The following is an 11,574-nucleotide window of genomic DNA, read 5'->3' as shown; positions in this document are numbered from 1 at the left end:
CATTCAGTATCTTTATCAACTAATCTTGGCACATGACAAAGTAATCTTGTTCTTTTCAAACCAATAAGCTTACAGTTTACGTTAAAATCCAATTTACTACAGAAGACATTTAGGAAGGTGATTTAGTAGTCTTATTAGCCACTTCATCTAAAAGATCTCTCGCACAACTGATTGAAATTCCGCCCGGGTCCGTGACTTTCGCTTTTACTCGATTTTATTAAAACGCTTCATTTGGAAATCCACATTGAATTTGATTTATTGATTTCCTTTTGAAATCATCCGTGCGAACGAGTAACTAAGCTAGCTTGTTAATTATAGAGGTAAAGAAGAAATTTTAACCACATATTTATTACAAATAAATATTACCTCTACTTCAAAACTCTCACATAACAATGGTAGGCGTATATACATATATTTTTTAATGTACCTCTATGGGGGGCCTAATAGCACCTGCTGTTTTATACAATACATATGTCGAATAAAAAATGTTGTAGTTGAATTAGTTTAACCCACTTCTTACTTTTAATTTTTCTTTTTCTCTTAACCCCGGATTATCATTTAATAATACTACGACAATAGTTATAAAAGGCGAGGACATTAAGAGGGATATAAAATTATGAAATTCCATAAGCCTCAGTGACAGGCACAAAAGCTTTATGCAATTTCGCTAATTCTTTGACGAGGGCTCGAGGGCATTTAACAATAAAGGATCTCTCGCCATCCAGAATCTAATTAAAACTTTTAAATATTTCACACTGTGGATGACTTGCTGTTCTACGTTTTATAAGTTCTTCATTATTTTAAGTAATAACTTTTCACTTAAAATATTACTTTTTATGAAAAACAGTAGCTTATTTTTAAATGAATTGGAATGAAACCTTGTGACTAATTGTGAACAATAGAATGAGAAAATGAAACTAATGGTCATGATTAGATTGTGTAATCATAACCTTTAGGCTATTAGCTTTTGTATTCTCATGTCCATAATCCTTGATCCTTTTCAACGTATCCATAAATGTATCGAATTGATAACGAAACATGTTGAAGGTTGTACAAACATGTAATCACAAATATTTGGATAGGTAGAGTTCATGAACTTTATGCGCCGCCCAACGGTGCGATTCACTTGCATATTCAATTAGTATTCCAACTACACAGCACAGGAGCACAGCATATATATTATTTAATTAAAACTTCCAAACTAATATAACTTTATAAACGTTTTTGCTACGTTTTACTTGTACTATTAGAGTTCGCTTTTCAACAGCGACTGAAAGGCGACAATTTAATGAAAAAGTAATGCAGTTAACTGTAACTACGGTTATTTCAGATTACACAAGTATACTAATTAATGTACAAAAATAATATAATTTACAAAACTTAAATTCAATTTAACATAAATATTATTGTACAGTAAAATAATTTTATATAAATTTTAAACGTTATTCTCTTGTACTTTCAAAAGAAAACAATCTACAGCAACAAATTATTTTAACGTTATTCAATAATGAAAAAGACTATCCCTTAAAATTGTATATGCAAACATTTCTCTGCTTAGAATTTTTAAATTGCAAGTTTGAAGCCCTTACTGCTTGTTTTGACTTGGTGTACGCACAATTAACGATGATTCGATTTGCTTTTAAAAAAAACGTAACTGACATAAAGGATAAGTTTAAAAACATAAAATTTTCAATCGGAAATGTTTGGCTAAAAACATTAACTTAAAGTAACATATTAAATACGTATGTGCAAAATGGACCTTTTATAATCGCTTTCTAACCCTTATCAAGGATTTAACAAAGTCACCTAACGTTTTTTGCTCCTCTTACTTAAGCTTAATATTTTATTTACTAATGATTTAATTCAACATTTCATAGATCTTACATTTTCTGCCCTATATTTGAAACAATATATCATAAAATACTATCGATAAATCATTTACACCATGGCGTTGCATTAAAAATTCAAATACGATAATTGAATTATGTTTATATCCTTATTTAATTTAATATTCAATCTCTTTGTGTAAAGAAAACTCTGCAATACAGCATCAACGTTCCATGAACAAACTGTATAGGTTTTGTAACTCAATAGAGGTAGAGGCGAGGCGGACCGCGCTTTGAGCAACTTGTTTTGTTTAACCGGCTATTGTTATACAGAAAATTCAACAATACAACGAAACCATGTTGTTCATATAGTTTTGATTTATTCCGTGTATCGCTTTTGTTTTATTATTATATCATAAACGTCAAAAGAAAATGATGAGGAGATTTGTTATTGGAATCACATGTAAAATGTAGGTCTGTCCTACTCATTCTGTTCTCTTGTAACAAAGATAACATGATGTTTTTGTGTTGCTTTAACTAACTTAACTATTCAAGATAATGAAAATTGATGTATCAGCTGCCTTCTTTCAAAAGATTGATGAGCCTGTTAATTGATTACTTTATAAATTAAAATATACAAGAGTATTTTCATCGTATCGCATTATGAATCAGGGCTTGATAAAGTTAAAAAGCTACATTTCTGTTTAACATAGTCGTATATTTTGAGAATAAAACAATTTTATATGTTGTCAACACTTAAAATAGCTTTAATCGTTCAAAAATTAACAGTAATTTCGCGCCATTATACATTCATGTTCAGACCGAAAAAAGTATGGATGGATTGTGTGAAAGAGAACATGCTAAGAAAGTAGTGGATTCAGATATGACGTCTGATAGAGATGTATGGAGCAGCACATACTGTGCCGACCCTCCATAAGGGATGAGGGCAAGTGGATGATGATACGTTCATGTTCATAATTTGTGGTGTTTATGTTGATTTTACCTTTAACAATTAAGTATTTATTTTAATTTCATTTAACCGCAGTACTCTGCACAATACGAGGGACCACTGTACGTTGAATACCGACAAATTAATTACTCACTTGACCACTATTCGTTTTAACGTAAAAGATTACTATAAAATGAAACCGCAATTTTACCAAATTTCAATTAAAAGGAATAATAGGGCATTATTAATAATGTATTCCATAGTTTTCGGTTTACCGGACTCTGCAGTAAACACTAAAAATCAATCTGTGCAATGTCTGTTTGTATGCTAAATTGAATTCTTAAGCTATAAAAGTAAAAATACTTTCATTTTATGTACCACTGTATAGTATACATATATTTTATTTATATAGCATTGCAATGCATGACAGTTCACTTAGCGTCTTATTCTAACCTCTAGAGTCAAAAGACATGTTTTTATTTTAGTCTATACAACACAGAACAATACATATCTCCCCCAAAAAGGGTTCCTGACATTTTTATGCAATTTTCAATCTATCCAATGACTCGCTAGAAGCTATGACACGTAATTTGAAGTGACATGATGTAAAATAATGCAAAGCTATTCAAACGATCCATCCCTCTACAAAGTCGAAGGCGGAATGACAATGCACATCTAACATTCTCAAGCTTTATAATATGAATATTAAGGAAATTCAATTAGATGCAGTTCTATTTATTAAAAAACAGTCGCATGATTTCTTGCATTACATAATTATGTCAGATACCATCTATCTAGTAGTTTCCATCCATCCATGCCATGCAATTAAATCATCTATCCCAACATTCCTTCTCATAAACTCTTATAAATCGTACTCTTAACATTTTAAACTCTATTAATCACGTAACGCTATTGCTTTTTTATCGAGAGTATCGGATAACAAAATCGATGGCGGCCATGATGGAGCTCGGGCAAAATTCAATTTAATAAAGTAATCAATTAAGTGGCCGGACGAGAGGACACACCGACTTACCAACAACGCTCGTTCGTTTTATTCGTATTACCGAAACAAAAATAGATATGTGTAATTACAATAAGATTGATAACGAAAAAGTTTACATGCAGTAATTTTAGATTGGGTACGTGATATATTTTATACTAGCTGTTGCCCGCGACTTCGCCCACGCAATATTAAGATAAAATAGTAGTATATAACATGCCCGTCTTTGTCAGCTACCCTTCAGGGAAAGTCTGGTCGAAATCGGTCCAGCCTTTTCAGAGATTACCCGGAGCAAGCGCGGATTGCGGACGGACTGACAGACAGACAAAAAAATTCGTTATCAGCAACGCAAATACCTCATCTTTCCAAAATCTGGAATTTTTCTTTTGTTTTCACAAACAAACACTCCAATTTTATTATATGTATACCATAGACTAGAGGTAGGCTCCAAGCCCCTAGGCGGGGACTTATAGTAAGCTGGTGATGATGATGATGATAGACTAGAGATTATAACACTTTGAATTATATTACTTACGTAACAAATAACAATTCAACTAAACTAAGCAAGGCCCGATGTACAAATTACAAGAACTAAATTACAATGGATTAAGAGATGATTTACGGCTGAAATTCATACTGTCTGATATAACAAGAATAAGCAGTAGGTCCTAAAATCCAATTAACGGTGGCCTCATCAATCCTGTGGCTTTGCCAGATAATAAATCAGCGTTAACATCCGTTTGATTGAACACCGCGATTATTTAGCCAAGTTATAACGCGGGAAATGTACCATACATTAGAAATGTACAATTTTACTACGAATCACAGATTTAAAACTATGAAATACTCCTAATGAAAACCTCAAAGGTCATTCAAAGAAAAATGTGAATTGCTTTCATCCGTTGATGAGGCAGATCGCAAACAAATGGTCACACATTGTGGACCAATGACGAGGCATATGTACGGCCTTTGGCATAAAGGATTCATAGATGGCTATAGACATATAAATATACATATAAGAAGAATTCAAAAACTCCATAGTAGACTCGTTAAGATTCAGTGCAATGCTGATAAAACAAAGGTTAACAAAATATCAGAAAAGCTATAAATTCGACGTCAAAGCAATTTGTTACGGGATCGTTTTATTGAAATAGTTCCCCAAGTAAGGAAAGTTTGCCAATTATTATTGCTAAGTACTAAATAGAACAAACAATTTACTCTGTGATATATTGCAAGAATCGCTTCCGATTTGTTTATTTTATACTACCTTTCGCCCGCGACTTCGCATGCAATTTAAAAAAAACAAAAGCCTATGTGTTCTTAAAGACTATCCTGTACATCTGCCATGCCAAATTTTATAAAGATCCTTTTATTCGCTTAGGCTACAAACTCTAACAAAGTTCTATTAGGTTCTAGTAAGGTTCTTTTTTTTCTGTTTCTACTTTTAGTAATTTATAAATATAAAAACCTTGGTCTATCAGAACAATATATTGTAAAGTTATTAAGAATTATGTTTATTATAACTACTGTTGGTTTTTTAATATGATATAAATCTTTGCTTCCATAACATTAGTTTGGTTATAACATTGAAAAAAGTACTACCAATACAGATTGGGTTGTTACTCAAATTCGCGGGTTCAAACAAATAAATCTTTACTTAGAACAGATTGTAATTGAGCTCGGGAAAAGCGACAAACAAACGCGAATTGATTCGGAAGATGTAATGATTTGTTTACTAAATATTTATGGGATGGAATAAAATTGTAAGACATTGTAATACGAGTAAATGTAATAATTTACACGTTATGATTAAAAATGCTTTTTAGTAAATGTGAATAGTTAGATGTTTTTTTACAAATTCTAAAACTCTTCAAACCGAAACAGTGAAAGGGTTACTTAATAATATATACTATTATAATAAAGCTTAAACACACACTTGTTTGTTGCCCTAGATATCGACAATCACAGCATATTTTTGAATAATTCTTTTTTCAATAAAAAGTCCTTCACTTACGTCACGCCTTAAAAAGTATATTTTTTACGTCATTAAACATAGGGGGTAAATATTTTAGATAAAAGCCCTAATGTGGTAAAGAGACCATAAGTTACTGCCAACATCAAGGAAACAAGATTGCCAAGGTTTGTCATGTCATGTCATTTTGACATTTGCTATTGATGATGTAACAAATGTAAACAATAAAATAAAATTTTCATAATTTCACGCAGATGAAGCCGCACGGGAACAGCTAGTATAAAATATTTTAACGAGTACTGTTTTCCTTCTCATTTTATACAGTAACAGTTCAATGAACGTAAAAGTTCATTTAATTTAAATGAATAACTTGTACCGTCTGTAAGCACGAGCTCGCGGTACAAGCGAAACAAAGTTATGAATTCTGCTCGCTGGAACCCTCCCGTGTAATATTCATTTTTGCATGTAAACTTCATATACAATAAACATTTTCATTTAATTACACATTTCAAACTTATCTGTTATAAACAGTAGTACTAGTTTAAGAGAGCTTGCTAAAGACACATGTATATCCCTACTCTAATAAGGCTTACTACCCACAAAGGTCCAGCTTTGCTAAAATGACGTAAATCTGCCGTTCCTGGGAACTTAAGCTTAAGAAGTATAAACGAACATCCTCTTTTCAAGTAAAATAACAGGTTGGATTCGTCATAGACTAAAATACAAATCATACACATAAATACCTTGCAACTAAATAAATATATCTACAAGTTATTGATCGTGCACCGTACAAACTTATAAATATTTAATTAATTGGTATCAAAGAGGTTCTACTCACGTATCGGTAAAAGCATTTCGCTCCGAGCAAACAAACTTCGCGCTTAGTCAAAGATTGCGATGCACAGCATCTTCGAGACTCGGCAAACTCTCAGTTAATTTGTTGTTATATCGCCAACACACAAACACTCGAAGTCTCTTTCACAACTAACGCACAGGATCGCCTTTAAAAATAAATACCATTACAAAATGTACCATATTCATCTAGTAATAAAGATCAAATTTACATTTATACGTTCGTCTAAACAAGTTAAGTTTCCATTTACTCTTAAAGTGCATGATATTAAAAAGTTTATTTAATATTTAGCTCTTATAATGATTTGAAAAATATAAAAAGTAAGTAGACATTAAAAAGTGCAATATCGTTTGCAAAAAGTAGAGGAAAAATATCTTATAATACAGTATGTTATAATACTTGTAAATTACTTTAAAAAACACAAACTGAACTCCAATGCAACAACGCAAATATATACGAGTAGAAACTGAGCCCGAGCCATATATTTTATAAAACTACCCCCCTCTATTCCTTGCGTTTCCTAATATTTTCCTAAAAATATTGTTTTCAATAAAGACATTTGTCTTTATTAAAAATATTGTTAAAGAACACAGTTTAACGAATAACTTTTAAGAATATAAATAGTTAAAATGCTAACAACTAAGAGAACATTGCTGCAGTTTTCATACAAAACAGCGATTAATTGTAAATGTTATTCTTCGAAAGTATGTTAAATAAATACTTAAACAATAGTCAAAATAATTTCTGTTCGTTCACATAAATTGAACTGAAAACGTTAAAATATTTGATTAAAATAAATCCTTTTCACAATGTAATATTTTAAACTAAACTTTGTAATGTAAGTTTTAATCACGCACTGGTCAGTTTTAATTGTAAATTTAGTTTTCAATTTAATTTATTGATTTTAAACTGGGCTAGAATAAGAGATACTAAATGTGATATAGAAATAAGATACCTGTAATTTTAGATTTAGAGACTGTAAACTTTTTTAAAAATAAAAACACCCGCATACCAGGTCCCTTAGAAATATATGTCAGGGGACGAGAGCGGCAGAAGCCGCCAAAAAAGAAAAAGAAATATTTAAAATGTACGTGTAATGTTTTTCCTAACAAATTCTGTTCACATTTCGTAATGGAGGAACGTACTAATTCATCGATTACGAATTCAAATTCTCTACAGAGCTTGACCTATTTTAAATTAATCAGTTCAAATGCGTCGGACTTGACTCATTCACTATTTACTTGGAATTCTTAATTTGCTCTTCGTGCAAATGACCGTTTTAATACTTAATGAGGAACTGAATTGACAATCACTGGCCTTCTATTAGGGAATAAACACTATTATTTTAACAATGTTTTATTAACTAGTAGTTGGTTGCGACTTCGTCCGCGTGGAATTAAAATTAAATAGTAAACACAGTCTATGTTACTCACTGGTGATACAGTTTTTTTTTAATGATAGTAGAATATTTAAAATCGAATTAGAATTTTGAGTTATTTCAATACAAGTTAAAAACTAAATCTTTCCTCTTTGTAATATCAGTATGAATAAATGAATTTAACGTAAAGCTACAAGATGAAGTATCTATAATAAGCTAGTAATAATCCCGTCAGTTTATAAAACAACTATTAACATTACAAACTTTCAAATCCTAATTTATATATTGCAGACAGTTATATGAAAATAGATAAAAACCAGCCATTCATTTCGTAACATACTTCTAGCGTAACTATAGCAGTTATCGTTCACTAATCACTTAGCAACTTCCAACTGTAATTAATGATTTTTCTCTATTTATCGAAACTAAACGACAAAACACATACGCTCAATCATAAGACCAAAATCTTGATTTGATCAATTTATAACTATTTCCAGTATAAGTGCTAAAGAAACTTTTATCGGATATCCAAAGTTGTTATATCGTATGACATATCTTGAGTAGGCTTAAACGGTAAACGTGTTCTGTATAACTTTTCCTCTTTGGCCTAATACTTTTAATCGTTGTTGAAGATTTGGTAAGAATATCCTTGGTTGATCAATAAACGTATTAAAAAAGGTAATCTATATTTATTTATACTTTATACTAATATAATAAAGCGTAAACACATACTACTTTGTAGACTACTTTTACTTTCACTTTTTTATAAAAAGCCCTATACTTACGACACGCTTTAGGCTATATATTTTCACACTATTATAGATAGGGGACAAATAAATTGTAAAAAACCTTAATGTGGGAAAGGGAACATAAACTACAAGCTGACAACATCAAGGAAGCAAAGTAGCCGCGATTGTCATTTGTTTATTTGATTTTGATTTTACAATTGAAGATTTCGCAAATGAAAAAAATAAAATAAAGTTTATGTAATTCTTTGCGGATGAAGCCGCACGGGAACAGCTAGTAGACATGATAAATTACCCTAAATTATATCATTTAGTAATTTCGCAATCTGATTTAGATTTTAAAATGGGAGTTCAGAAGTAACTTCGTAATACCAAATTTGAAGGAGACGGTTACCGAGAGAAAGTTTTCAACGAAATAGCAAAAGTTAATTACGCGGTCGGAATTTCAATCAATTTTGTGAGTAATATCTTAAACGAAGTGGTCTTTTGGATGTTCTTACAAATTACTATGCTTAATGTCTTGAATGAAAATAGATATCACAAGATGCGAAGAATTTTAGTTTTAAATAGTTCAAATGAATCTTTAAGGACTACAATATTATCATCAGGTTTCTTTACTGCTGTTCTACAAAACTTAACGTCTTTATTCTACGTTTTTATAACTTTAGACTACGATTCATAATCCATATCTATACTATTATAATAAAGCGTAAACACACACTTCTTTGTTGCCTAAAATGTCAACAATTATAGCATATTTATTGATAAATTCTTTTTGTAATAAAAAGCCCTACACTTTCGTCATGCTTTAGGCTATATTTTTTCACGCCATTAAACATAGGGGTTAATATTTTGGATAAAAAGCCTAATGTGGGAAAGAGACCAAAAGTTGCTGCCAACATCAAGGAAACAAGATTACCAAGGTTTGTCATATTATGTCATTTTGACATTTGCTGTTGATAATTTGACAAATGTAAACAATAAAGTAAAATTTACATAATATCATGCGGATGTAGTCGCAGGGGAACAACTAGTAATTTAAATAAATTAGATCGGGACGAAGAATCATCTAAGAATCATGCAGTCTGAAAAATTATGATGTGAAAGCTTAAAAAATTGCACAGCCAGATAATGATAACTAACAGCTTTATCGTGTTTAATATGGTCTGTAACATTTTTTCTGCACATAATTTATACGTTAAATATTTCACAAAGTTTGAAATACCAAGATCCGCGCGGTATTTGTTACAGTCTCCGTGCATAGTTGTGGTTTAACCTGAATCTGTTCAGGTATCGATCTTTCCTGGTATGTGAAGCAAGTGCGCATACCTCTCCTGAAATCAGGTCGACACATTTCGATAGTTAATTGTGGTGAATTAATAAAATCGTTTAAGGCAATTAAGTCGCTAATAGCGTAACTAAAATGTAAAACATGACAACTTATCAAAATTAATGGGATACTGTTGCGAGACTTAAAGGTAAACACATCTTTAATACTACAGAGATAACAATCTAATAACTTCAATTAAATCTGTCAATAACAGATGAAATAGAGAATAGATACAATAAAAACAAACAAGGAACGAGAAAGGAATCAAATCGCGGTGACGACACCGTAATCCTAATCCCGCGCCGCGTTGACGTTAGCTGTTAGCTGTTAGCTCGCTCCACTTTGATACTTTTGCTTAACAATACAAATGTACAACGGTACAAATGGTACTAAGCACTTTGTACCTTGTAACACTTTGTCTTTCGATATATTTTTAAACAACATGTTTTGATAATTCCTACTTTTAAAATCTCTTCACCGTGAACTCTCAATAGCAACGATACATCAATGATAGCAATGAATACGCCATGACTTTAAATAGCTTAATACCTTTGATACAATCAATACTTTTACATGGCAAAAAAAAAGAAAACAGTCACATCAGTGCGACTTACTATTCAATGCGGGAGATTATGAATATGAATGAAAAACAAAACACGATATTTTCTAAAAAAAGATGAAATTAATGAAAGGAATTCAGGTGATATGTGTGTTTTAATCGATTGGTTCTCTAAATTTATATTTACGGTGTACGAAATTTATGTTTATCGTCAAATAATGTGACGCTGTGCTCCGGGGATCGGTCGCCACTCGGGAGCTTTGCCGAAATGGAATGTAAACAAATTTCCGGTCTCTGCCCCAGTTACTCAACGAATTTGCGTTTCCAATCCTAACGCTTTGTTTAGTTATTTGTCTTTGCTAGATGTTATGGAAGCCTCGTGATGTATATATATACATTGAACAATAAAACTATCATTAAAACATCGTCAATATAAAGATTGTTTTGATTTAAGTTAGAATTAAGTAAAATTACTACTTGTTTTTCTTTTATAAGACGCTTGGATTATGTTCTAGAAACTAATTTCGCACGCTCACATTATTTATTATTGACAAACAACTCGCATTAAAACTTTTCCTAAATCCCTTATGCATTAAGACGTCACGAAAATAACTAAACTTCTTCTCATTGTGTCAACATTCTTGAAACTTTTGCTACACGTTAGTCATGAGCTCGTACGTTTTTTGTAATAGTATTTGATGGTAACGTTTTTTACTTGCTGTGTTTGGGATTTTCGGATATTAAAAGTCTTTTTAAGATTAACTATAATATCGTAAATTTTTAAAGATAAAAACGCAAAAATATAAGAGAAAAAACTTGGCACACTTTATTTCATTCGATAAAACAGGTCACGTTGTTTCAGATTATTTTTTTCAATTAACTTTGTGTCCTAAAAACGAACTTCAAAAACAAGGTATAAAAGATACAAGCACGTAATAGCTGTCCTATATACGATACAGGA

The sequence above is a fragment of the Papilio polytes genome, unplaced genomic scaffold (assembly GCF_000836215.1).
Source record: "Papilio polytes unplaced genomic scaffold, Ppol_1.0 DF821511.1, whole genome shotgun sequence".
In the NCBI taxonomy this organism is placed as follows: Eukaryota; Metazoa; Arthropoda; class Insecta; order Lepidoptera; family Papilionidae; genus Papilio; species Papilio polytes.
Note: the sequence above shows the minus strand (reverse complement) of the source record.